The sequence below is a fragment of the Loxodonta africana genome, chromosome 5, assembly GCF_030014295.1.
Source record: "Loxodonta africana isolate mLoxAfr1 chromosome 5, mLoxAfr1.hap2, whole genome shotgun sequence".
Lineage (NCBI taxonomy): Eukaryota > Metazoa > Chordata > Mammalia > Proboscidea > Elephantidae > Loxodonta > Loxodonta africana.
This window is the reverse complement of record NC_087346.1, coordinates 36,798,031-36,824,202: the sequence shown is the minus strand read 5'-3', so window position 1 is coordinate 36,824,202 and position 26,172 is coordinate 36,798,031.

Below are 26,172 nucleotides of genomic sequence, written 5' to 3'. Positions count from 1 at the left end.
TGAGCTGGAATCAACTTGACCACAAAAAACATGGATAACTAGAAAATACTGCCAGTTGTGTCAAATCTCATTTCTTAATTCTGATGCAGTGGAAGTGGCAAACATTGACTTTATGTACCAGGAATACTTGGACAGCAATATATTTCTTTCATAACATAAACTTCTTTATATCTCTATCGCCAGTGCTTAAAAGAATTACTGGGCACATTTTATCTTCAAATGTTGATTGAATTCGTTTGTTTCTTCTAGGAATACTTCACTTTTTCATTGAATCCAGCCATATTTTACATTTCTGAGAGTTTAAGTAATACAGGAACTTTTAGTTTCTTAAATGTCATCTTTCCACCAAAGGATTAGAAATGTATTCTCAAAGTAAAACCTTAACCATATTTTAAAAAAGGAAAATTACACATGAAGTGCAGAGAATAATTTAAAAAACTGATTATCAAAAAGATTAGACTGTCAGAAACTTTGACCCTGAAGTCAATATATTCACGCCTGTTCATCCGAAAAGTGATAGGAAATACCAGCGCTGTGGGTCCCACACACACCAGCACGAACCTCCTGCACACACGCCCACTCTCCTGCCTGCAGCACCTCATTTCAAGAACAGCGAACTGTTCGTAGCAGCACCCTGGGCTGGTATTAATTGCCATGCCCAGGGAAAGAGGCAATTTATCAGATAACTGGGTCCCAAGCCAGACAGGGCCTTAGAGATTAAAATGATCACCTTGAATTGCACTCAGAAGTTAAAAGGCAATCAGCTCAGACGGCAGAGCACAGGTGTAACATGCTTCATGCAGCCAATCTATTTAAGCAAGCGGACCACAGCGTTTTCAGGGTCTGCAGCTTCCCGAGTGGTCTCTTAAGTGTTGTTCCACACAAAGCTTGGGGCTTGAATACAAATTTTTCACGTGTTTGAGGATTTCTCCTGGAAGAAATGATTTTTAAAGAGAAAACAAATGAAAAATCCTTTGAGATAGATTCCAGAGAATTTGACAAAATCAAAGGGTACCAGTAAAAATAAAACTCAGGCTATTGAAATGATGAACAGAAGAGTTTTAAAATGCTATGTCTAATACATCTGTAAGTTCTTGTAATATCCACACTCCCTTCCCAAATTGGAAAAACACCGGAGACATTAAGCGTACTGACAATGTTCACCTAGAGTTCATCCTCACTTTTTAAGCAAGGAAATAGTATTTACTATCACAATTGAAGTCAGAGCTAAACAAACTCATTTAATAATGGAAGCATGTGGAAAGGCTTCCACAAGGACACAAGGTCTTTCTAATATGCAGAGGTCAGTGTAAGAATCACACTGGATAAACACAAGAGAACGGCTGCATGGTTTAAGTATCAGGTCCGACATTTTAAGACTCCTTTGGACATTTAGTTTAAATCCCCTTGTGGTCAGTACAGCCAGCCGTTCAGTGATAGATAAACTCATTTTGTGCAATAAACTGTGTTTTTAACCTTAAGATCTGTTGTTACCTGCCTTTTTCTTTGACTTTCGTGTTCCAGAAAGTCCCATATGTACCTTCATGTGTAGCTTAATAATAGCGGAAAGAAATGCTGAGGTACTTACTGATCTATCTACAAGTGGAAACGCATAGATCAAACAAAGTGTGCCACAGCTTGGGTTTTCTGTTTCTGGAAAGGAGACATAGAAAACCTTTATTTTAATTATTCAAAGCTAATTATAAGCACAAATGATCTTATTAAATATAATTCATTTTTCCAGAATCACTTAATTTTAAAAGACATATAGATATTAAAGAGAAGCTCCTGATAATTAAAAAAAAAAAAAAAAATCAACCTGCAATTTAATGTTCAATTAATGAAAACAAAAGCAAGCAATAGCAGAGTAACCAAAACCAAAACCAAACCTGTTGCCATGGAGTTGATTCCGACTCGTAGTGACCCTATAGGACAGAGTAGAACTGCACTGTAGGATTTCCTAGGAGTGGCTGGTGAATTCCAACTGCCCACCTTTTGCATAGCAGCCATGGTTCTTAACCACTGTGCCACCAAAAAGAACGTCTTTGATGCAACTGTGTAAAAGATGAAAAAGGACAATGAATTGCAAAATACGGGAGAAATAAATGAAACAAGCTGGCTAACACAGTGTTATAGATTGAGTTGTGTTCCGTAAAATGTGTGTCAAATTGGCTAGGCCTTGATTTCAATATTGTGTAGTTGTCTTCCATTTTGTGACCTGATCTAATTTTCTTATGTGTTGTAAATCCTAATCTCTGCCTATGGTTAATGAGGCAAGATTAGGTTATGTAAAAGGGGATTAGGGTGGGATGCAACACCCTTATCATGTCACAACCCTGATTCCTCATAAGGGGAGTTTTTCTGGGGTGCGGCCTGCATCACTTTTTATCTTAAAAGAGATAAAAGGATAGAGAAGTGACCAGAGAGAGAGGGACCTCCTACCACCAAGAAAGAAGCAGCAGGAGCGAAGTGCGCCCTTTGGACCCGGGGTCCCTGCATTGAGAATCTCCTAGCCCAGGGGAAAATTGATGACAAGGACTTTTCCCCAGAGCTGACAGAGATAGAAAGACTTACCCTGGAGGTGGCACCCTAAAATTGGACTTCTAGCCTCCTAGACCGTGAGAGGATAAATTTGTTTCTTAAAGCCATGCACTTGTGGTATTTCTGTTTTAGCAACACTAGATAACTAAGACACACAGAAAGCGCTGGTGGCTTGAACGTGTGAATCTTTTCCAAAGAAAATGCTTAGTTATTAACACTTCCAAAGGAAGCTGTCATTATGAAACATTAAACTAAGGATCATAGATGTTTGCCAAATTATCATCACACATGATAATTTCTAAGTTATTCAGAAATTACTAAGGACGATTCAATTTTGAATTATTCTCAATAACACAGGTTTACATTGTTCTTCATATATTCAAATTATGAAACTTATTTAATTCAACCTAACAACTGGAATCTCTCAAGTACAGTTTAAATTAAAACAAACTAAGCATTACATGTTAACTTTCCTTCACTGTTCTGTTAGATTGGTCTTTGATTTCTTACCAGCCTTAGAGCCAATTATACTCTTTCTTTAACTTATATTTATGTAGAAGATTTATCTATGTGTCTAGAAGACTTGAACTATTATATAATGCTTCTTTGTCAAATGCTTAAATTTAGAAAAAAAATTTCGAACTGGTTTTTCGTCATTGACTAATAAGAGCCAGCAGAGAAAAATTAAAATATTAAGGTCCCTACCTTCTTCAGTAATCTTTAGTAAGGACGAAAATGAACATGCATTGAAAAACTACGCTTTCAGTGGGATATACAGTCTCATACAGTTTGTAGCTATTTATCACTATGTCAACTTTTACTTAATGTCTGCTAAATGTTTAATGTTATGCTACAGTGAAATGAGTAAGCGCGTAAATGTTTTAATACACTGAGTGAGCCTCAGCGTGTGGTGACTTGTGTTAAGGGTATTGTGAAGATAACTGGTCCTACTGGTCCTATATATCTTGGTAGAATTTTCTAGCTGCCTTTTTTCAGTTTTTTTTTTTTTTTTTGGTGGGTTTCAGGAAGATCAAAACCAGCCATCTCTTCATCATCTTCCCATGATCCAGATAGAATAGCCTGGTGATATAAAGAAACTTTAGAGAAGCTCTGTCAAATAGAACTTTTTCAATAACAAAAAATATTCTGTAATCTGTGCCATCCAATATGGTAGCCGTGAGCCACATGTGGCCTTTGATTACTTGAAATATAGTTAGTAGGACTGAGGAACTGAGCTTTTAATCTTAACTAATTTTACTTAATTCAAACTTAAAAGGCCCCATCTGGCTACAACATGGTTATGTAAATAAACTGTCTTTGGAACAGTCATGCTCAGTTTTTTATGTACTGTGTATAGGTGTACTTGCACTAAAAGGAAGAGTTGGATAATTGTCACAGAGGCCATATGGCCCGCAAAACCAAACATATTTGTTGCCTGGCCCTTTACAGAACAAGTTTTCTGACCCCGTTTTAGAGACCTTTTTTTAGTATTGGGCTGGGAATGGGTATCTTGCTACCTAAACCGGTCTTGTGAGTTTTCTGAAATGGTAGAGTACCTCCAGCACATCCCTACCTGACTTCCAGCTTGATTACAATTGCTGGAATTTCTTGATACCCCTTGCAGTGTGCTCAGAGCCTATTTTGTCTCTCGTAATCTGTGATGTCCACAAACCCTGAGGTTTTTGACAGGAAAGGGAAAATTTGGGGTGGTCATAAACCATTAGCTCCCTCAGAAAAGGAAGGCCACCTCTTCGTCCATCTATGCCTCTCTATTGAGAACAAAGGGAGCGATCTATCACTATTTGTTGAATGAATGAATGAATGAGTGAATGAATAAAGTATATAGATGAGTAAGTGAATCTCACTACCTTCGAAAAATCAATAACTCTGCACTTTTGCTTTCATTTACTGCCAGAATATTTCTGTAGTGCATACAACTGAGAAGACAGGCATCCTAAGATTGTTATGTGTAACCACCATGTTATCAAATACAGATTCTGATCACTTTCTTCTTTCAAATAATATGCAGTCAGAAAGTGTAAAACTCTTGTGAAAACAGTTTATATTGTTGCAATGTGATGAATTCTTAGCATGATCTTTCTTGCCATGGTTTTGTAACTCCCACCCAGATGATTGGGTGGGGCTGTGCAAATAAGGTAATTGTGGCCCACCAAGGGGCTTGGTCAGTTTTTCCTCAAAAGAGAGCCAATTTCAGAGCAAAAAGAAGAGCCCACCACCACCAAGGAAGGAGAGACCGGCAGAAGAGGCTGGCAGGGAATGGCGCAGTGGGCTTCCCTGCCCACAGAGCGAGAAAGGTGAGTGCTTTTGGGCAGAGACTGAGGGCCAAGGAGAAGCTTATGCCTGAACCACAAATTTGGGGTTTGCCAGCCTTCACAACCGCATGAGCCATTTCTTTTACACTGCTTGCAAGTTCTGTGAGACATTGCAGCGAATTAGGGAACCCAAAGACAGGAAGGTGAGTACTGAAGGGAGAGTAGTTGATGTTAGAGATGATGGGTTGGTACAGCAGCTTGGAAAAGTTGGACATTTGGGGCATCTTTAACCCCTGCCTCCTAGGAATCAGCTTTGTGCTGATTCTTATAAAAGAAATTATTCATTTATTAACATCTATAAACAAATTCTATACATAGAGAAATTATCTTCTTGGTTGAACAAATTTGGGTGGCAAGTGACACTGTAATCCCTTCTTGAAATATCTATCTTTTCTTCATTCTCTACTTAGTTTTAATTGGTTTACTCTCTCCTGCCCCAAGCACTACCATTTCATACTCTTTATTATCTTTGTTCCTTCCAAAAGAATCTAGTAAATAATATACTTGAAATATGATTTTTAAATCACTTCCAGAAGTGTTTTTTTAAGTGATAGTGAAATAAAAGCAAGAGGCCTTAACAATTTTCTTAAAAACAATTTGCTTCTTAGCTATGATCATACAAATCTGAACAACAGAATTTATTGAGAAAAAGTGTAAGCCAGATATTCTTTTTTTTTTTTTTTAATTATGTTTTAGGTGAAAGACGAAATCTGTTTTGAAAGAAGTACAGCCAGAATGCTCCTTAGAAGCAAGGTTGGCAAGACTTTGTCTCACATACTTGGGACATGTTGCCAGGAGGGATCAATCCCAGGAGAAGGACATCACACTTAGTAGAGGGTCAGCGAAAAAGAGAAAGACCCTCAACAAGATGGACTAACACAGTGGCTGCAACTATGGGCTCAAACACAGCAACAATGTTAAGGATGGCGCAGGACCTAGCAGCATTCCGTTCTGTAGTACATAGAGTCAACATTGAGTCAATTGACTCAATGACACCTAACAACAAGGTGAAAGGTTACAGCTCAAATTAATTTCTCATTCAAGAATTTATTGACATATTGTTTTGTGACATTGGTTCCAATCTCACAATGTGACAGCATGCTCTACCTTTCCACCCTGGGTTTCCTGTGCCCAGTTGCTGTCCCTTCCTGCCTAGTCCAGGGCCATAGTTTTGGGGGTTCCTTCAGTCTGTCAGACCAGTAGGTCTGGTCTTTTTACATGATTTGAATTGTTCTACATTTTTTCTCCCGCTCTGTCCAGGATTCCCTGTTGTGATCCCTGTCAGGGTGTGTCAGAGTGGTCCTTGGTGGTAGCTGGCACCATCTAACTCTTCTGGTCTCAGGCTGGTGGAGTCTGTGATTCATGTGGTCTTTTAGTCCTTTGGGCTAATATTTTCCTTGTGTCTTTAGTTTTCTTCATTCTCTTTTGCTCTGGATGGCATGGGACAATAAATGTATCTTAAATGACCACTTGAAAGCTTGTAAGACCCCAGATGCTACTTACCAAAGTGGAATATAGAACATTTTCTTTATGAACTATGCTATGCCAATTGACCTAGATGTCCCCCAAAACTGTGATTCCCAGCCCCAGCTACTTGGTCCCTCAAGGAGTTGGATGTGTCCAGGAAACTTCTATGCTTTTGCTTTGGTCCAGTTGTGTTGACTTCGCCTATGTTATGTGTTGTCCTTCCCTTCACTAAAGTTGACACTTGTCTACCATCTAGTTAGTGATTTCCCCTTCTTCTCCCTCCTCATCAAAGAATGTTTTCTTCTGTGTTTAAACCTTTTCTTGAGTTCTTATAATTGTGGTCTCATGCAATATTTGCCCTTTTGTGACAAACATTTCTCTCAGCATACCGCCCTCCAGATTCATCTATGTTGTGAGATGTTTTGCAGATGCATCATTGTTCTTTATTGCTCCATAGTATTCATTGTGTGTATGTACCATAATTTGTTTATCCATTCATCTGTTGATGGGCCTTTAGGTTGTGTCCATCTTTTTTGCTGTTGTGAATAATGCTGCAATGAACATGGTGTGCAAATGTCTATTGGTGTGATGGCTCTTATTTATCTAGGGTATCTAAGGAAGCAACATATCATTTCCCAAAGTGGTTGTACCATTTTGCATTCCCACCAGCAGTGCATAAGAGTTCCAATCTTCCCACAACCTGTCCAAAATTTGTTATTGTCTGTTTTTTGGATTAGTGCCAGTATTCGCAGGCTCGAGATGGTATCTTAATATAGTTTTGATTTGTATTTCTCTAATGGCTAATGATCTCAAGCATTTCTTCATGTGTCTGTTAGCAGCCTGAATGTCTTCTTTGGTGAAGTATCTGTTCATGGCCTTTTCCCATTTTTTAATTAAATTATTTGTCTTTCTGTTATTGAGGCATTGCAGTATCTTGTAGATTTTAGAGATTAGATCCTTGTCAGATATATTGTAGCCAATTTTTTTTTCCATCTGTAAGTTCTCTTTTCACTCTTTTGGTGCTTTAGATGGGCATAAGTGTTCAATTTTTAGGAGCTGCCAGTTACCTAGTTTCTCTTCTGGTGTTTGTACGTTGTTAGTTATGATTTGTAACCTATTTATGCCATAAATTAGGGTCCCTAGCGTTGTCCCTATTTTTCCTTCCATGATCTTTATCGTTTTTAGATTTAGGTTTTTGATTCATTTTGAGGTAGTTTTTGTGTATGGTGTCAGGAACGGATCTTGTTCCATTTTTTTTTTCAGATGGGCATCCAGTTATGCCAGCACCATGTGTTAAAGAGACTGTTTTTTCCCCATTTAACGAACTTTGGCCCTTTGTCAAATATCAGCTGCTCACAGTTGGACGGTTTAACAACTGGATTCTCAATTCTGTTCCATTGGTCTATGTGTCTGTTGCTGTACAAGTACCAGGCTGTTTTCACTACCGTAGCTGTATAACTACCTGTTGCCATCAAGTTGATTCCGACTCATTCAGATCCTATAGGGCAGAGTAGAACTGCCCCCTAGGGTTTCCAAGGAGCAGCTGGTAGATTCGAACTGCCAATCTTTTGGTTAGCAAATGAGCTCTTAAACACTATGCCACCAGGGCTCCTGCCTGTATAATAAGTTCTAAAATCAGGTAATGTGAGGCCTCCCACATTGTTCTTCTTCAGTAAAGCTTTACTTATCCAGGTCCTCTTCCCTGTCCATATAAATTTGGTGATTTTATTCTCCATGTCGTTAAAGAATGCTGTTGGAATTTGGATCGAGTTTGAATTGTATCTGTAGATCGCTTTGGGTAGAATTGACAATTTCACAATGTTGAATTTTCCTATCCGTAAGCATGGTACGTTTTTCCGCTTATGTATGTCCCTTTTGGTTTCTTGCAGTAGTGTTTTATAGTTTTCTTTGTATAGGTCTTTTACACCCCTCGTTAGATTTAGTCTTAAGTACTGTATCTTCTTGTGGGCTATTGTAAATTGTATTGATTTGTTGATTTCCTTTTTGAAATTCCCTTTGTGGGTGTAGAGGAATTCAACTGACTTTTGGACGTTAACGTCGTATCCTGCTATTTTGCTGAAATCTTCTATTAGTTTCAGTAGCTTTCTTGTGGATTATTTGGGATTTTCTGTGTGGAAGATTATATCATCTGCAAATAGGGAAAGTTTTACTCCTTTCTTACTTGGATGCCCTTTATTTCTTTTCTTGCCTTACTGATTTAGCTAGGACTTTCAGCACAATGTTGAATAAAAGTGGTGATAAAGGACATCTCCGTCTGGTTCCCATTCTCAAGGGGGATGATTTCAGTCTCTCTCCATTTAGAATGATGTTGGCTCTTGGATTTTTAGCTTTGTATAAATGCCTTCTATCATATGAAGGAATTTCCCTTCTATTCCTATTTTGTTGAGAGTTTTTATCAGGAATGGGAGTCGGACTTTGTAAAATGCCTTTTCCGTGTCAATTGATAAGATCATGTGGTTGTTTGTTTTTTTTATTTGTGTGGTGGATTACTTTGATTGATTTTCTAATGTTGAACCTTCCCTGCATACCTGGTATGAATCCCAGTTGGTCATGATGTATTATTTTTTTGAAATGCTGTTGAATTCTATTGACTAGAATTTTGATGAGAATTTTTGCATCTATGTTCATGAGGCATTTGGTTTATAGTTTTCTTTTTTTGTGAAGTCTTTGCCTGGCTTTGGTAACAGGGTTATGCTGGCTTCACAGAATGAATTCAGGAGTATTCCGTCATTTTCTATGTTCTGAAATAGCTTGAGTAGTATTGCTGTTATCCCTTCTCTGAAAATGTGGTATAATTCCCCAGTGAAGCCATCCAGGTCACAGTTTTTTGTTGTTAGGTGTTTTTATATTACCTCTTCAATCTCTTTTGTTACAGGTCTGTTCAGTTCTTCTGCCTCGGTGTATATTAGTTTAGGTAGGTAGAGTGTTTCTATAAATTTGTCCATTTCCTCTAGGTTTTCAAATTTGTTGGAGTACAATTTTTCATAGTATTCTGTTATGATCCTTTTTATTTCAGTTGAGTCTGTTGTGACATTGCCAGTCTCATTTCTTATTGAGTTATTTGCTTCCTCTCCTGTTTTTCTTTTGTCAGTTTGGACAATGGTTTATCAATTTTGCTGATTCTTTCAAAGAACCAATCTTTGATCCTGTTAATTCTTTTAATTGTTTGTCTATTCTCTATTTCATTTATTTCTGCTCTAATCTTTGTTATTTCCTTTCTTCTTGTGACTGAGGGATTCTTTTGCTCTTTTTCTATTTGTTTGAGTTGTAGAGTTAATGTTTTGATTTTGATCCTTTCTTCTCCTTCTTTTTTTTTTTTTTTTGATGTATATGTTTGTTACTATGAACTGACCTCTAAGCACGGCTTTTGCTATGTCCCAAAGAATTTGATAAGATGTGTTTTCATTATCTTTGATTCTATGAATGCTTTTATTCCACCCGTGATTTCTTTTTACCTACTAGTTTTTAAGCAAGGTGTAGTTCAATTTCCATTTTTGGTTTTTTTCCTTGCTCTTTCTGTTATTGATTTCTACATTTATGACATTATGATCAGAGAAGATACTTTGTATTATTTCTGTGTTTTAGATTTTGTTAAGGTTTGCTTTGTGGCTTAAGATGTGGTGTATTCTGGAGGACGTTCCATGCATGTTGGAAAGAATGTATACTTTGCCGCTGTTGGTTGGAATGTTCTGTATATGTTTATGAGGTCAAGTTGATTGTGGTATTTAGATCTTCTGTATCTTTTTTGAATTTCATTCTAAATGTTGTCTTTTACTGAAAGTGGTGTTTTGAAGTCTCCTGATATTATCATGGAACTGTCTATTTCTCTTTTCAGTGCTGTCAGAGTTTGTTTTACATGTATTGGGCCCTGTCGTTTGGTGTGTATATACTTATTATGGTTATGTCCTCCTGGCCTATTTACTCTTTAATCATTATGTAGTGTCCTTCCTTATCCTTTATGCTGGATTTTGCTTTAAAGTCTATTTTACCTGAGATTAATATTACTACTCTTGCTCTTTTGTGTTTATTGTTTACTTGATATATATATTTTTCCATCCTTTGAGTTTCCTTTATGTCTTTGTATCTAAGGTGGGTCTCTTGTAGATGGCATACAGATGGATCTTTTTTTTTTTTTTTTTATCCATTCTGCTACTCTCTGTCTCTTTACTGGTACAGATAAGCCTTTGTACATTCAGTGTAATTATTGATGGGTATGAATTTACTGCTGTCATTTTGATGTATTCTTTTGGTTTGCGTTGTGTGTAGTGTTGAGACAGTTTCTTTGTTCCTCTTAATTTTCTGTGCTGAGTTCTTTTTTGTTTATATATTTTCTTTTCATCTTTTTCATTATTATTAGTTTTGTGTTTACTGAGTCTTTTATGTTTTTCTCCTTTTTTTATTTTGATAGACAGGTTTATTAGCTTCCTTTGTGATTACTTGAAAATTACCTTTATTTTTCTAAGTTTAAACCAGTCTTTTATTTCTTGATATCACCTTGGCTTCCTCTTCATATGGAAGGTCTATGACTACACTGTTTATTCCCTCTTTTTTTCTTTTGACACTGTTGTTATTTACATATTGATGTCTCTGGTTCCCTATTTTCAGTCTTTTAGCTCTGATTTGTTTTTTTTTTAATTTCCTATCTGGGTTGATATCTGTTTGACCTGTCCTGTGTCTGAGTCTTGGATTGTTGTCTGATGTTGTTGCTTCTCTAACCAGAGAACTCCTTTTAATAATTCTTGTAAGTTTGGTCTGGTTTTTACAAATTCCCTTAATTTCTGTTTATCTGCAAATAACTTAATCTCACCTTCGTATTTGAGAGACAATTTTGATGAATATATAATTCTTGGATGGCAATTTTTTTCCTTCCAGGATTTATATAAGTTATGCTATTGCCTTCTTGCCTGTGTGGTTTCTGTTGAGTAATCAGAGCTTAGTCTTATTGGTTCTCTTTTGTAGGTGACTTTCATTTATCCCTAGCTGCTCTCAGAATTCTTTCTTTGTCTTTGGTTTGGGCAAGTTTGATTATGATATGTCTTGGTGACTTTCTTTTGGGGTCTATCCTGTATGGAGCTTGTTGAGCTTCTTGGATAGATAACTTCTTATCTTTTATGATATTAGGGAAGTTTTCTGCCAGCAAATCTTCAACATTTCTCTGTGTGTTTTCCATTACCCCCTGCCACCTGTTCTGGTACCCCAATGACTCATAGGTTTTTCCTCTTGATGGTATACTACATAATTCTTAGGCTTTCTTCATTTTTTTTTTCCATTATTTTTTCTCAAATTGGTGTCAAGGATTTACCTTCAATCGCATTAATTCTGACTTCCATTTTCAAAATTCTGCTCCTATGGCCTTCAGCTGAGATATCTAATTCTGGGAATTTATTAGTAATCTTTTGGATTTCTAGTTGCTGTTTCTGTATCATTTCTAGCAGCTTGTTTATTTTGTCATTTTGTTCTTGTATTTTTTTCCTGAGTTCTTCTATTGCATTGTCTGTGCATTCCTTGGTTCTGTCTGTGTTTTGCCTGATCTCCTTCCGATCTCTTGGACACCTCTGTATATTAATCTTTCGAATTCTTTATTAGGTAGTTCCTTTGCCTTATCTTCTTCTGGAAGTTTTTCAGGTTCTTTATTTTGGTCGCTTGCTGGAGTCATATTGTCTTGCTTCTGTATGTGATTGAATATCGGTTATTGTCTCTGAGGCATCAATAAGTTATTATATTTTGGTATACTGCATCCTATATTTTTGTTTTGTTTTGTTTTGATACTTCCAAGCAGTATGGGTGTGTGTTACTCTGTTCTTTGGCATCATTGAATTGAATTGAATCTCTCACTACCTATCTATAGGTGGACTGAGCAGCTACTATGTGTGTGAGCCTGGAAGCCTGTTCGCTGTTCTTACAGGGGACAGTTGTTTGAGATGCAGGTACCTGGGTCTTCAATCACAGAGTGTGTATTACAGAGACTCTCACCTACAGACCTAGGTAGGCAGAGCTGTGTGAAGGTATTCAGGGCAGCCACAGATCTCTGGTTGCAGTGGGTGGTGATGTGTGGGGTAGGTAGGGGGCTGCCAGCTGCCCCTGGATGCCCAGGTGGAGGGTTTGCCCCTGTCCACTAGAGCATGTGGGGCGGGGGGGTAATGCAGCCTGTCTTTGGGTCCTAGTGCTGTTGGCTGAAGGGACTGGGAGGCAGCATTAATTCTCAAGCCCCTGTCATGGACAGCTTGATGGAGTAGGTGGTACTGCTGGCCCTCAGGCCCCCAGTGTGGCCTGGTGAGGCCTCTTCTTAGGGGGTAAGGAAGTGTCGAATGTCACAAATCTGCAGCTCCTACTTGGCTGCTGTAGGTGAAGAAGTGCTTCGGGTGAATGCCCTGCCCTTGCTGTCTTAATGGGGGCATGTGTATTGGATTGGCCTGCAAGACACTGGGGTGGGAGTGAAGGATGGGGGTGAATGGCATTGCAAGTCCATGGACCCCCTACACCAGCGGCTTGGAGAAGGAGCTGGTGCCTCCAGATCCAGCCATGAGTTCCCAGCTTAGGAGGTGTGGCATTGTTGAATGCTACAGGACTGGTGTAGGAGCAGGAAAGGGGATGGGTGGGTGGAAGGGAGTATTCTTTTGCCATGGAGCTCTGGTGGGAGGAGGACATGCAGTGGGTTGGGAGCTTGCACTTAACTTTCGCAGGTCTGGTGTTCTCCTGCTTTGTTCTAGAGGTGCGTGCAGATTCACCGCTGCTTGGCTCCACCAGATGCAGTGGGTTTTGGCTTGGGATGCTGCTGCTTGCCTCAGCCAGTGTGCACCATGCAGATTCAGCTAGCAGGAGGCCAGCAATCCTGTGATCCATAATTACCCACTTCCCTTGTTTTTTAATCGTCTCTCCTTCCACCTCCCTCTCAGTCCTATTCTTTGTCTTTGATGATTAGGGTTCCTAGATTGTCATATATATCTGATTCACTTGGTTTTTTTTGGTCTTTGTTGTAAAAGGGACAACAGAAAGCATCTGACTATACCACCATTTTGGCCACACCTCCACAAATCAGGCATTCTGCCTGACAAAAAGTTTTCTGTCAACTAAGCTTTTGGTTATTATCATTTGACAACCAGAAAGAATATTTTAAGTGGACTTTAATTATTGCTTTCCTTCACAATATACACTGCTCCTTGCTTTTGAGTCTTGTCTCATTTTGTCCCCCTTTCTTCTAAAAAAAAAAAAAAAAATTACTAGGTGTCCTTGAAGGTAGGAATAGGCATCTCTTTCTTTAAGAAATCTGAGGCTAGACTGAGTACACCTCCTATGCTCTCTCAAAGCACCCTTGGTATTCTTCGATAACTGCACTTACTTCTTCATTGTGTTGAAATCATCTCCTGATGTATTTCTCTGTTCGGATTTTAACCTCCTTGTAAGCTCCTGGAAGGCAATGTTCATTTCTAGTAGGTACTTACTGAATATAGAACAGAATATGCTCAACACATTTAAATTAGAGACAGAAATCCATTAAATATGCCGAGTGATGACAGTGGGTAGGTATCCAAGTTTGCTTCCACACTGACTATTTCATGTGAATGATAATGATAACAGATAAGCAGACATGACATCTATCTTAAAATTAAATTTTTAATGATTTTTTGATAAGAGGCCATAGAGTCATGATGTATATTTAGAAGCACGTATTTTCAACCTAAACCTGTTTCAAAAAATCTATTAAGTATAACTTTGTAACATCGAGTTTGTTAATTTGATAAATTATTTTTAAAACTTACTCCACAAATAAATTTTGGGTCTACTTCAGTTTTTTTTTTTTTTTCCTTTTTTTAGTAATATCTCCATGCAACATTTCATCATAATACCTATTTTATCTTTTTTAATTTTCTTTCTTTCTGTTTTCATCACAATTTAGTTATTTATTTGACCAGCTCTTCTTTACCTCCTTTTTTATTTTTCAACTCACTTTTATGATCAGCCAATTTTTCTTATTTATCTCTCATGTCTCTAAAATATCATATTAATGTACAAGGTTGCAATGATTAATTGTATGTAGATTTTCTTAAATTCAGCCCCAATCATATTTATAATTGTTCATAAGGCATCTCCACTTGGTTGCGCTACCAATATCTAAAATATAACACAATCTAAATGAAACTTTTCATCTTTGTATTTACCTCCCTCTTACAATCCTACTCTAGAGTTCCTCCCATACTGAGTTGAATTTTTTGGTTAATAGTATAACCTAAATTTGAGTCTTGGAATAATCAATGGTCTTCTTTTTCTTTATGAAAACAGAAACACACACATCACTAAATTTATTGAGCACTTAATACATAGTAGGCAATGTGTTGATAGCTTTATATACACCGCCTTATTTATCATTCAAAACAACCCTGTAAAATAAGTGTTGTTATGGTTTCCATCTTACATATAAAAAAACTAAGTTTGGCAAAATACAGAACGTTCATTTTGTATTTCCATCATTCATAGATCCCATCAATGTGATTTTAACGTCATCCTTCCAGTGTTATCCTAATGTTTGCTAATTGCCAAACATGCTTAAATTTTATCTATCTCTGGAAATCATCTTATTGTATTTCACATGCCGGAAATATTATTTGCATTCCACATATCCCTACATAAATGCAATCTATTCTTTAAGGTTTCTCTTAAAAACTATCTCCTCTTGTGAACTTTACTCCACTTTTCATCTACAACATTTGTGCAATTCTTGTGTAACTTAGTACGTTTGCCTTTATTGTGATTATTTTTGTCTATGTCTAATCTTCCCAACGGATTACAAGTTCCTTTCAAAAATTCCCTATGGTGCAATGATTCTAAGTAAATCACAGCTGCTATGACCTTTCTGAAATAGAATAGTACAGAGTTGTATTTAACCAGAAGCAGGAATATCATAGAATTCACAAAACATCACATATGTTTTATTTTTCTAAAGGACAGTAACAGTTTACACTCTTTATTTAAGACTTTTGATATTCTATTTTTTTTTTTATAGGGGAATTTTTTCCATATTGGCTCACACAAAATTGAGGCAATTTTTTAGTGTTTTAACTCTGTTTTTTTTCCATCCACCTTTTCAGAGTCCACATTTTTGCCTCTGTTTCCTATTTCCCATCCTCTTTTCTCCCTCAACTCTGAGATTTATGGTATAGAATTCAAAGCTCACAGATTATCTGCAATAGAGTTTGGTTGGGAACCACATACTATAGAACCACAAAAGATGAACTTATTAATCATTCCATTGCCTTACCAAGAAAAGAAAATGTATATATTTCAGTCTAAATATTCAGCCACCATGAATCTAAAGCATTACCTTATAAAAACTGTGCACAACCAAATTCATCCTATACTTTGAGAGTTTTTGTAGACTTTTGCTGTAAAGATGTTATCAGAGTGCCTCCTCAAATTTATCTTAGATGCATTTAATGCTTGAGCAGCCTACTCAGGTTTGAGATGAGGACTATCAAGCTCTGTTGAATTTCAGATTTCCAAATTGTTCTTAGGTAATTGTTTTGTATAAGAGGACATGTGAAAATTGTTCAAAAAAACTTTGCAATTGTTTATTATTGATGGTTACCTATAAGGATAAGGAGCCTTGGTGGTGCAATGGTTAAGTGCGTGGCTACTAATTAGAAGATTCTCAGTTGGAACCCACTCAGGAGCTCCAAGGGAGAAAGAACTGGTGATCTGCTTCCATAAAGTTAACAGCCAAGAAAACTCATTGTAGCAGTTCTACTGTGTCACACGGGGTCACTTTCAGTTGAAAATGGCTCAGTGGCACCTAACAACAATATCTATACAGACTACCACCATTCTGTCTGTTTGTCGTACTGTGGTGGTTTGCATGTTGCCATGTCACCAATATTTCAGATACTGGCAGGCTTTTCGATGGTGGACAGGTTTCAGTAGATCTTCCAGACTAAGAAAGACTAGGAAGAAAGGCCTGGCACTCCAAAAATTAGCCAATGAAAATCCTGTGGATCACAACAGAATATTGTCTGATATAGTTCTTGAAGATGAGCCCCTTAGGATGGAAAAAAAAAAAAAAAACTCAAAATACACACGGGCAACAACAACAGACTCAAGCATGCCAACTATCATACCAGTTATTGTGGAGATGGTTCAGGGCCAGGCAATATTTCCTTCTGTTATACACAAGGTAACTATCAGTCAGAGCTGATGCAATAGCTACTATCAGCAACAATAACAAAAATCTATAAGGAGAAGCCATAGAATTTTTCTTGAGAAATAGCTCAAATAAAAAATTCATAGAACTTTTCTAATAAAAAATTCAAAATTGGTCAGGGATTCTAGAGATTAAATGCTACATTGGATGTATATATAAATCATAATGGTTACAGAAGAAGAATGGGACCTCATATTCAACAACCATATAAATACTTAGATTTTGAATTTTAACCCCATTTTCTTTATACTGGTTAGGAAGAAGAACTGTATTCAGACAGATATAGGTTCAAACTCTGACTCAGCCATTTACTTGCCAGTAGGTTTTTCATCTTAGACAATTTATTTAAACTCCTGAGCTTCCTATTCCTCATTTAAAAAAGGAAGATAATAATAGCCAATATTAGGATGGAATGAAATAATATGTGTAAAATGCTTAGCACAGTATCTGGTACTAACCACTCATTCAATAAATGAGAGAGACAATTCTTTATCAACCTTTCCCTCTTTTTTTTTTTTTTGTTTGGTTTAAGGCTGCAAGCCATTTACTTGAAAAATCACTTTATCTGTGACATTTGTTACATTCGTGAAGCAATTTGCGATCTTTTAAAATAAAACTCACCATATAACTTCTACTGCCTTGAGAAAACCTGAAACCCAGTTCTGATATATCACAGCCAGTTGTACAATTGCATGAGTGCAGTTATTGTTATGGTAGTATAACATAACTTTATTGAAACTAAATAAAATGAAAACACTAGCTTAAACAGGGTATAAAAAAAACTGAGCTTACATCTATACATAGCACATTATAACTCTGACCCAAGTTTTTCAGTGCAGCTAATTTCTGCAGAGTATAAGTAGAAAACAGCCTGTTTAAAACCTCAATCTGTTTAAAACCCAGCTGCAGAGTTAAAACAAAGAACACACACAAAAACAAAACAAACAAACTCACAAAGATCTATAGGGCTTATAACATGCACAGAGAGGGACAAACTAAGCAATTTAGGTAAGGTTTTTTGTTTGGACTAAGTTTTGAGTGAGGTTTTAATGATTAACTGAAAAGGACAGAGGAGACAGGGGAAAAGTTAAAAGACCATGTGGTAAGATCATGTCAAGATTTTTCTGGAGAAGAATGCCGACTTGTGCAGATCAGGGAGATTCTGCAGCCTAAGTGAAGAGCAAACTTGTCGCCCCCACCCATGGTATGTATTTTTCCTTTAGGAATTTGTGTTAAGCAATGTGGGTCAAATCAGACTTTAAAAATATCAAAGAGAAAATATATCTGATATTCAGACTTCCAGCTTTTCATGGTAGTATACTTTTCACTTTCTCTACAAAAGAATGGTGAAAAGATGCCAGAAGAAATTAATGATTTCATTAGATGTTAACAAATTTTGGAGGTAACTTAGTATATCAAACATACCACACAGGAGGCTGTGAAAAAATCTGTAAATGAATTCAAGAGAGAGGGAGAGGAAGAGGAAGGAGGGAAAGAGATGGAAGAGACATAAGAGAGAGAGAGAGAGATGAGAGAAAGAATAGCTAATGAATGATTAAACCAAACCAGTACAACCCAGTGCCTTGGAGTCAATTCTGACTCATAGCGACCAGGTGAGTAGTATTTGCTGTTTTTGGTTTTGTTAGATACCGACAAGTCAGTTAGTATTCTTAGTGACTCTCTGTACAACAAAACAAATACTGCCCAATCTTGTGCTGTCCTCACAATGGTTGCTGTGTTTGAGCCCACTGTTGCAGCCACTGTGTTAATCCATGTTGTTGAGGATCTTCCTCTCTTTCATTGACCCCCTACTTTACCAAACATGTTGTCCTTCTCCGGGGACTGATCTCTACTGATAACATGTCCAAAGTATGTGAGACAAAGTCTTGCCATCCTTGCTTCTAAGGAGCATTCTGGCTATACTTCCTCCAAGACAGATTTGTTCATTCTTCACGCAGTCCATGGTGTGTTCAACATTACTTGCCAATACCGTAATTCAAAGGCGTCAATTCTTCTTCAGTCTTCCTTATTCATTGTCCAGTTTTTGCATGCATATAAGGTGATTGAAAATGTCATGGCTTGGGTCAGGCGCAGCTTGGTCCTCAAGGTGATATCTTGGCTTTTTTACACCTGAAAGAGGACTTCTGCAGCACATTTTCCCAATGCAATACATCCTTTGGTTTTTTGACTGCTACTTGAAGGGCATTGATAGTGGATCCAAGTAAAATGAAATCCTTGACAACTTCAATATTTTCTCAGTTAATCAAGATGTTGCTTATTGGTTCAGTTGTGAGGATTTCTGTTTTCTTTATGTTAAAGTGTAATCCATACTGAAGGCTGTAGTCTTTGATTTTCATCAGTATTTGTTATAATTCATGAATTAAATAGCTAAATATTATGCAAGATATTTCAATTGGATTTCTGAAAAAATGTTAATATAAGACTGATTTGAGATACTATTAATTGTCTTTTTTTATTAGAATACTATGTAACTGTGCCGTGGGTCATTGTTTGCAAGTAAGAAACCTATTATTCAGTTGAATAGAAAATGTCAGAGCTTATTATATAATGTAAAGAAAAAGATAGTGTATTTTATGCAGAAAAAAAGTTTGTTATAATCTAAACATCAGTTTAGTAAACAAGCAAACAGAAAGCATTGCGCCTAAAGATATATAAATGAAGCATTTTCCTTTACTTTTTCTTTATGAGGAAATATAAGAAATCTGAAATAATTTGTATGAATAGCTGGAAAGATAGATCACGTAAGAAAACTCTGGAAATAAAAGCAACATATATGTAAACTAACCAGATGGTTATGATTAGTTCCTAGTTAACATCACCCAGCTGGCTAAGGATGATTTTTATGGAGGGAGAGCATTGTAGAATGCCACGTGTTTATATAAATCATGAGCATGGCAGGCATGATCCTGGGGTAAAAGAACTACACATCCCATTTAAAGTAACCTCTTCAAATCACACCATATAACATTAGAACAGCCATTACTCCCCAACACAGTATCTGTTTCCAGTTTCCTCCTACATTTTGATGGGTGTCATTACGTGTTAGCCTGCATTCTCTTTTCTAATGTAGTCACACATTGTACAATTTTCATACCATGTGAAATTTTTGTACCAGGTGAAATTTATTACAAGATTTTTCTTAAAATCACTGAGTTGGGAAAACATATAAGATAGTTATTTCACATTAAATATTTTCTTTGGAAATAGATTGTCAACATATTGTTGAGATATTTGTATCAAGCTTTAGATTTCAGTGTATGATATCTGTATTTTGAATATACTTCTTTTAACCAAAATTTTAAATTTAAGCTTTTAAAGTAAAAAAAGCCTATTATAATTGTATTGTGTTTTTAATGATTGTAAAGACATTCTTAACTAAATGCAATATAAATAGAGCACTTCTTTTGGAATCCCATTTAAAAGAAGAAAATGCTTATTTATATGTATTCCAAACTCCAATTTGTTCAACCAATATTTTGTAAAGTAATTAGTATTACAGGATTCAATCACTTTGGCTATCAGATTATAATTTCTTTCAAAGAAAGTTGGAGATAGAAGAGCTGAAATCTGAACACAACTTAAAATAAAATTATATTTTATTTGAAATTAGAATAATTGACTCCTCAATTCAAGATATAGTGTGCAGAACCAGAGGTTGCCGATCGTTTGGTAAGAGGAAAAAAACAAAAAAAAGAAAGAAAAAAATTAAAGCCATTTGCTGGACTTGATCCAAAGACATTATGATTTCAGGTAGAAGAACAATAGTAGTATAAAGAAAAGAATTAAGGTCTCAAAGGGTCTTCCTAGCACAGAGATCCCTAGGTATTCAATGAAAACCTAGATGTGTTCTAACATGGTACAAAAGCACTTGGACCTATTTTATTACATATAACATAAATGATGTAAACTTTTGTTGAAGACACTTGATAAAAATGTATATGTTTAAAGTGCTTTTTTAAAACATTCCCATTGATTTTTTTTTTTTTCCAGAAAACACAGTTGGTCAGGGAAATCATAGTTGAACAGCTTAATACACACACACACACACACACAAAACTGTTACTAATGGCTATAGATTCCTGTGAAAGCTGGACAATGAATAAAGAAGACTGAAGAATGGATGTCTTTGAATCAATTGTTCACAAAGGTGTTGGTGAAGAATATTGAACATACTGTGGACTACCTGAAGAATGAACAGGTCTGTCTTGGAAGAAATACAGCCAGAATGCTCCTTAGAGGCGAGGATGGCGAGGCTTAATCTCACATACTTTGGACATGTTATCAGAAGGGACCAGTTCCTGGAGAAGGACATCATGCTTGGCTCAAACACAGCAACAATTATGAGGATGGCGTAGGACCTGTTGTACATAAAGTCTCTAGGAGTTGGAACCAACTCAACGGCACCTAACAATAATGACCATAAGGATGGTGTTGAGAAAACCACGTATTCATTCTTAAATTAAAAAAAAATAATTAAATTCAAAAAGGATATATACAGAGAGAGAGAGAGAACACTATTTTTCAACTGAAATGTAATAAAAGTCCATCAAAGTATGTCTTACCTAGCTGTGATGATGTTGAGTTTTCCTTTAATATTGTATCATACGTGGAGCCCTAGTGGTGCAGCGGTTCAGAACTCAGCTGCTCGCCAAAAGCTTGGCAGTTTGAATCCACCAGCTGCTCCTTGGAAACCCTATGGGACAGTTCTATTCTGTCTTATAGGGTCTCTATGAGTAGGAATCAACTCAACGGCAATGGGTTTTTGTATCACAAGCATTTTACTATGTTGTTCAAAAACTCTTTAAAATATTTTTAATGGCTGCATAATATTTTATCTCACACATCAGGTAAAAACTAAGAAAATCCAAATAAAGTATAAACTCAAGTTAATATCAATGTATCAGTATTGGTTCATCAGCTGTGACAAACTTACCATACTAATGCAAAACATTAACAACATCAACAACAATAACAACAAAACTGGTGCAGTGTATACAGGAGTTCTGTACTATATTTGCCACTTTTCTGTATATCTAAAACAATTCTTAAATTAAAAGTTTATTTAAATTACTTAATCATTCTAAAAATTAGGTATTTAATACTTTTTAATAAAGCATCATTATGAACATGTATGAAGACAAAGCTTTGTTTAGAGTTTTTGAAACATTTTCTATTGGAATATTTCTTATTGTGGCAGTTGTTGTATTGAAGTATAAATATCATGAAAGTATTATTGTTTTAGAGAAAAGATATATATATAAATGTATACACTACCTAAAAAAAAAAAACCCTAGCAGTGTGTAAATATTTCCTTCATACAATATCTTTTTATCTGACACCTTATAAAAATTTTCAAACTTAGGCGTAGTTAAAAAACTTTACAGAGGCAGAGACAACATGACTCTATACACAAAAGCAACACACTGTCCCTCCAAAACAAAGACCTGAAAAACTAAGTAAAACAGAGACTAATGTCAATCCTGGACCCTAAGTGTCAAATGAAGAGATAAGGAACTCAGCCAAGCACTGAATGGAATAAGAAACTGACAAAGAACAAAGAGCAAGGAGAGATACAAGTGGAGGCCCCCTACAAGCTAACACAGCAAGGATTCACCATCTTGGACTCCTGTCAGATCCTGGCGGACAGGGAGTATGGGAATGCAGCTTCTCAGAGCTCCCAGCAGGAGACAGAGCACCTGGTAACCAGCAATATATGCTTTCCCACCCCCCATCCTTTTCTCCCCTCCTCACTTCTGTGGCTTCATAGCTGGATGCAGTCATTAGACCAGCCAAGAAGTGCAAGCTTGGCACTGCTTGGATTCACCCTGCCCACATGGAAGAACAACTGACAAGGAATACAGGAAAGCAGCTTCATGGAGCAACCAGCAGGAGACAAAGCACTCGGTAACCAGCAATATATGCTTTCCTGTCCCCCACCCTTATTCTCCCCACTCAGCCTCTGCTGCTTCCCGCCGGCTGCAGTCTCTTGACTGAGAGGCACTGGCTCTGGCTCTGTGCTGCTTGGATTCACCCCCCTCCCAACACGCACACTGGCCAGCTCCCCCAGTACCATTTCTTTGTTGCTAATGTTTTTTTCTGCTTCTTTTGGTTTCTTCCCTCCCTCTTGCCTCCTCCCCCTCCATTCTCTTGAACACCTGGCTCCCTGTGCCATCTTTGGTTCTTCCTGAAAGGCTGTCAAGCACCTCTCAGCTGGGGAACTGCTTGCCAAGTCCATGCTACCACATTGGTGGGTTCCCAGGGGCTTTTTGTTTATTTGTTTGTTCTCTTTTATTTTGTTTGTCTGTTTTTGCTTTCTTTTCATTGCACAGGAGCCCCTTCTAGCCTGGCTGTATGGCGCAGCTTGGGAGCCACTTTCCTGGCCTGTACAACCATATCAGTGGGATCCCCGGGGGCATATTTTTTTTTTCTTTTTTCCTTTCTTCATTTCTCAGTTTCTCATCTCTCTATACTTACCTTCTTGTCCTGTCTCCTGAATACCTGGAGCTGTGTGACATCTGTGCCCCTTCTAGCCAGGCTGTACTGTGTGGCCTGAAAGCCACTTCTCCAGTCTGTGTAGCCAAACTGTGATCCTTAGGGCTTTTCTTTTTTTATTTTTTAATTATTTTTTTCAATTTTTCTTTTTTCGTTTTTGTTTTTCTACATTCTCGGTTCCTCGTCTCTCCACTCTGACAGTAAGCTCCCTTAGCAATCTCTTTTAACGTTATATTTGTTTGTTTGTTTTTTGCTCCTGTTTCTCTCTCCTCTCGCTCTTCTTTCCCATACCCATCATAGCTCCATACATCACAAAATCCCTTCTCCTTCCTGCCTATCTATAACGTGAGCTGAACATCACACCCCCAAGCAGCACAGGCACAGTCTACTGGAACCTGCCCTGCGGAGACTCCCAACCCACCCTGTTAGCCCTACTACATGCCACAAATAACCCATCACAGCCCCTTCCTTTCAGCTAGACCTGACCTGCTGCAAGATAGCTGAGTGATTGGCCCTGCCCATTGGACAAAGAGGGTGAAAAGAATTGTGCCCACAATTCTAGCAACAACAAGGAACACACTGCCTACCTGTTCAGACACAACCAAATGAAAAAGCAGGGGAAAACAAATATACAATCAATAAATGAAGAAAATAAGTACATGTCCCAAAGACAGACAATATGAAAAAAAAAAAAAAAAAAAAAAAGACAGGATGGTTCCAGTAGGCATCCAAAATAAAACACCAGATGACTTTCCAGGAGAAAAAAAGGCACTAGAACTACCTGATAGGGAATTCAAATCTCTGATATTCAGAGGTATCCAAGAGTTGAAGCAAAAAGCAGACAAAAATGAGGAAAAAATTGACAACTTCATGGGAAAAGTAGACAAATTTGTGGAAAATACAGACAAAACAATGGAAGAATTCAGGAAAATAATACAGGAACAAAATGCCAAAATAAATTCACAACTAGAAATTATAGAAAAACAACAACTAGAAATCCAAAAGATAAACAACAAGATTTCAAAAATGGACAGTGTCATGGAAGGTCTGAAGAGCAGGTTTGAAACAATGGAAGACAGGATCAGCAAAATTGAAGACAAAAACTTGGACACAATTTTGTTTGAGGAAAATTAGTAAAAAAGAAAAAGAAAAATGGAGAAACACTGAGAATTATGTGGGATACAATCTAAAGAAAAAATTTGCGAGTAATCAGAGTTCCAGAACAGGGAGAGAAAATAGAAAATACAGAGAGAATCATTGAAGAATTCTTGACGGGAAACTTCCCTAGTATCATAAAAGATGAAAAGCTGACCATCCAAGAAGCTCAACAAACCCCATGTATGATAGACCTCATGTATGATAGACCCCAAAAGAAAATCACCAAAGCATATCATAACCACACTCACTAAAACCAAAGACAAAGAAAGAATTCTGGGAGCAGCTTGAGAAAAACTAAAAGTCACATATAGAAGGGAAACAATAAGGCTAAGCTCTGATTAGTGACAGAAACCATGCAGGCAAGAAGGCAATGGGATGACATATATAAAACCTTGAAAGAAAAAAAATTGTCAACCAAAAATAATACATCCCAAAAAACTCTCATTCAAATATGATGGTGAAATTAGAACACTTCCAGATAAACAGAAACCAAACGAATATGTAAAAACCAAACCAAACTTACAAGAATTATTAATCGGAGTCCTTTGGTTTGAGAACAAACAACATCAGACCACACCCTGAATCTAGGATGCAAGATCAGACCAGCCAGACACCAACATAGAAAATGAACTTTTTAGGACTATCCAAAACCCAAAGAATTACAACAGGGAACCACAGAGGTTAATTTCCAAATTACTACAACATCTGAACAATAAGAGAGGGAATAAACGGTGTAGGTATAGAACTTTCTAATGCAGAGGAAAGCAAGGTGATACCAAGTAGTAGTAATAGACAGGCTCAATCCTAGGAAGGTAAGGGTAAATTTCAAGGTAACCACAAAGAAAGTTAACAAGCCTACTCATCAGAATAAAGAAAAAAAAAACATAAAGCTGCAGTAAAAACAAAATCCACAAAAACTAAAGAAATGAAAAAAAAATCCACAGACAAAAGAATTCAGCTCAGGAGAGTAAGAGGAACAAAGAAAATGTCAGCACCCCCCAAAAAAGCACTCCAAAATGACAGCAATAAACTCACACCTATCAATAATTACACTGAATATACATGGCCTAAAAAAAAAAATTTTTTTTTTTTAAGTGCACCCATAAAGAGACACAGAGTGACAGAATGGGTAAAAAAAAAAAAAAAAAGATCCATCAGTATGCTGTCTATAAGAGACACAGAGAAACAAAGACAAAATTTATTAAAAATCAAAAGATAGAAAAAATATATCAAGTAAACAACAATAAAAAAGATCAGGAGTAGCAATACTAATCTCAGGAAAAATAGACTTTAAAACAAAACCCACCATAAAAGACAAAGAAGGGCACTATATAATGATTAAAGGGACAATCCATAATGAAGGCATAACAATAATAAATATCTATGCACCCAATGACAGGACTCCAAAATACGTAAAACAAACTCTAACAGCATTGAAAAGAGAGATTGGCGGTTCAACAATAATAGTGGGAGACTTCAACACACCACTTTTGGTAAAGGACAGAACATCTAGAAAGAAACTCAACAAAGATACAGAAGAGCTAAAGGCCACAACAAGCCAACTTGATCTCAAACACATATATAGAACACTTCACTAAACAGCTGCAAAGTACACATTCTTTTCCAATGCACACGGAATGTTCTCCAGAATAGATCACATCTTAGGCCACAGAGCAACCATCAACAAAATCCAAAATATTGAGACAATACAAAGGATCTTCTCCAACCACCACACCATCAAAGTAGAAAATAACAACAAGACTAGCAAGGAAAAAAAATCAATTATATAGAAACTGAATAACACCCTGCTTAAAAACCACTAGGTAATAGAAGAAATCAGAGATGGAATTAAAAAATTCCTATAATCAAATAAGAATGAAAACTCATCACACCAAAACCTTTGGGACACAGCAAAGTAAATCTGCAGAGATCAATTTATAGCAATAG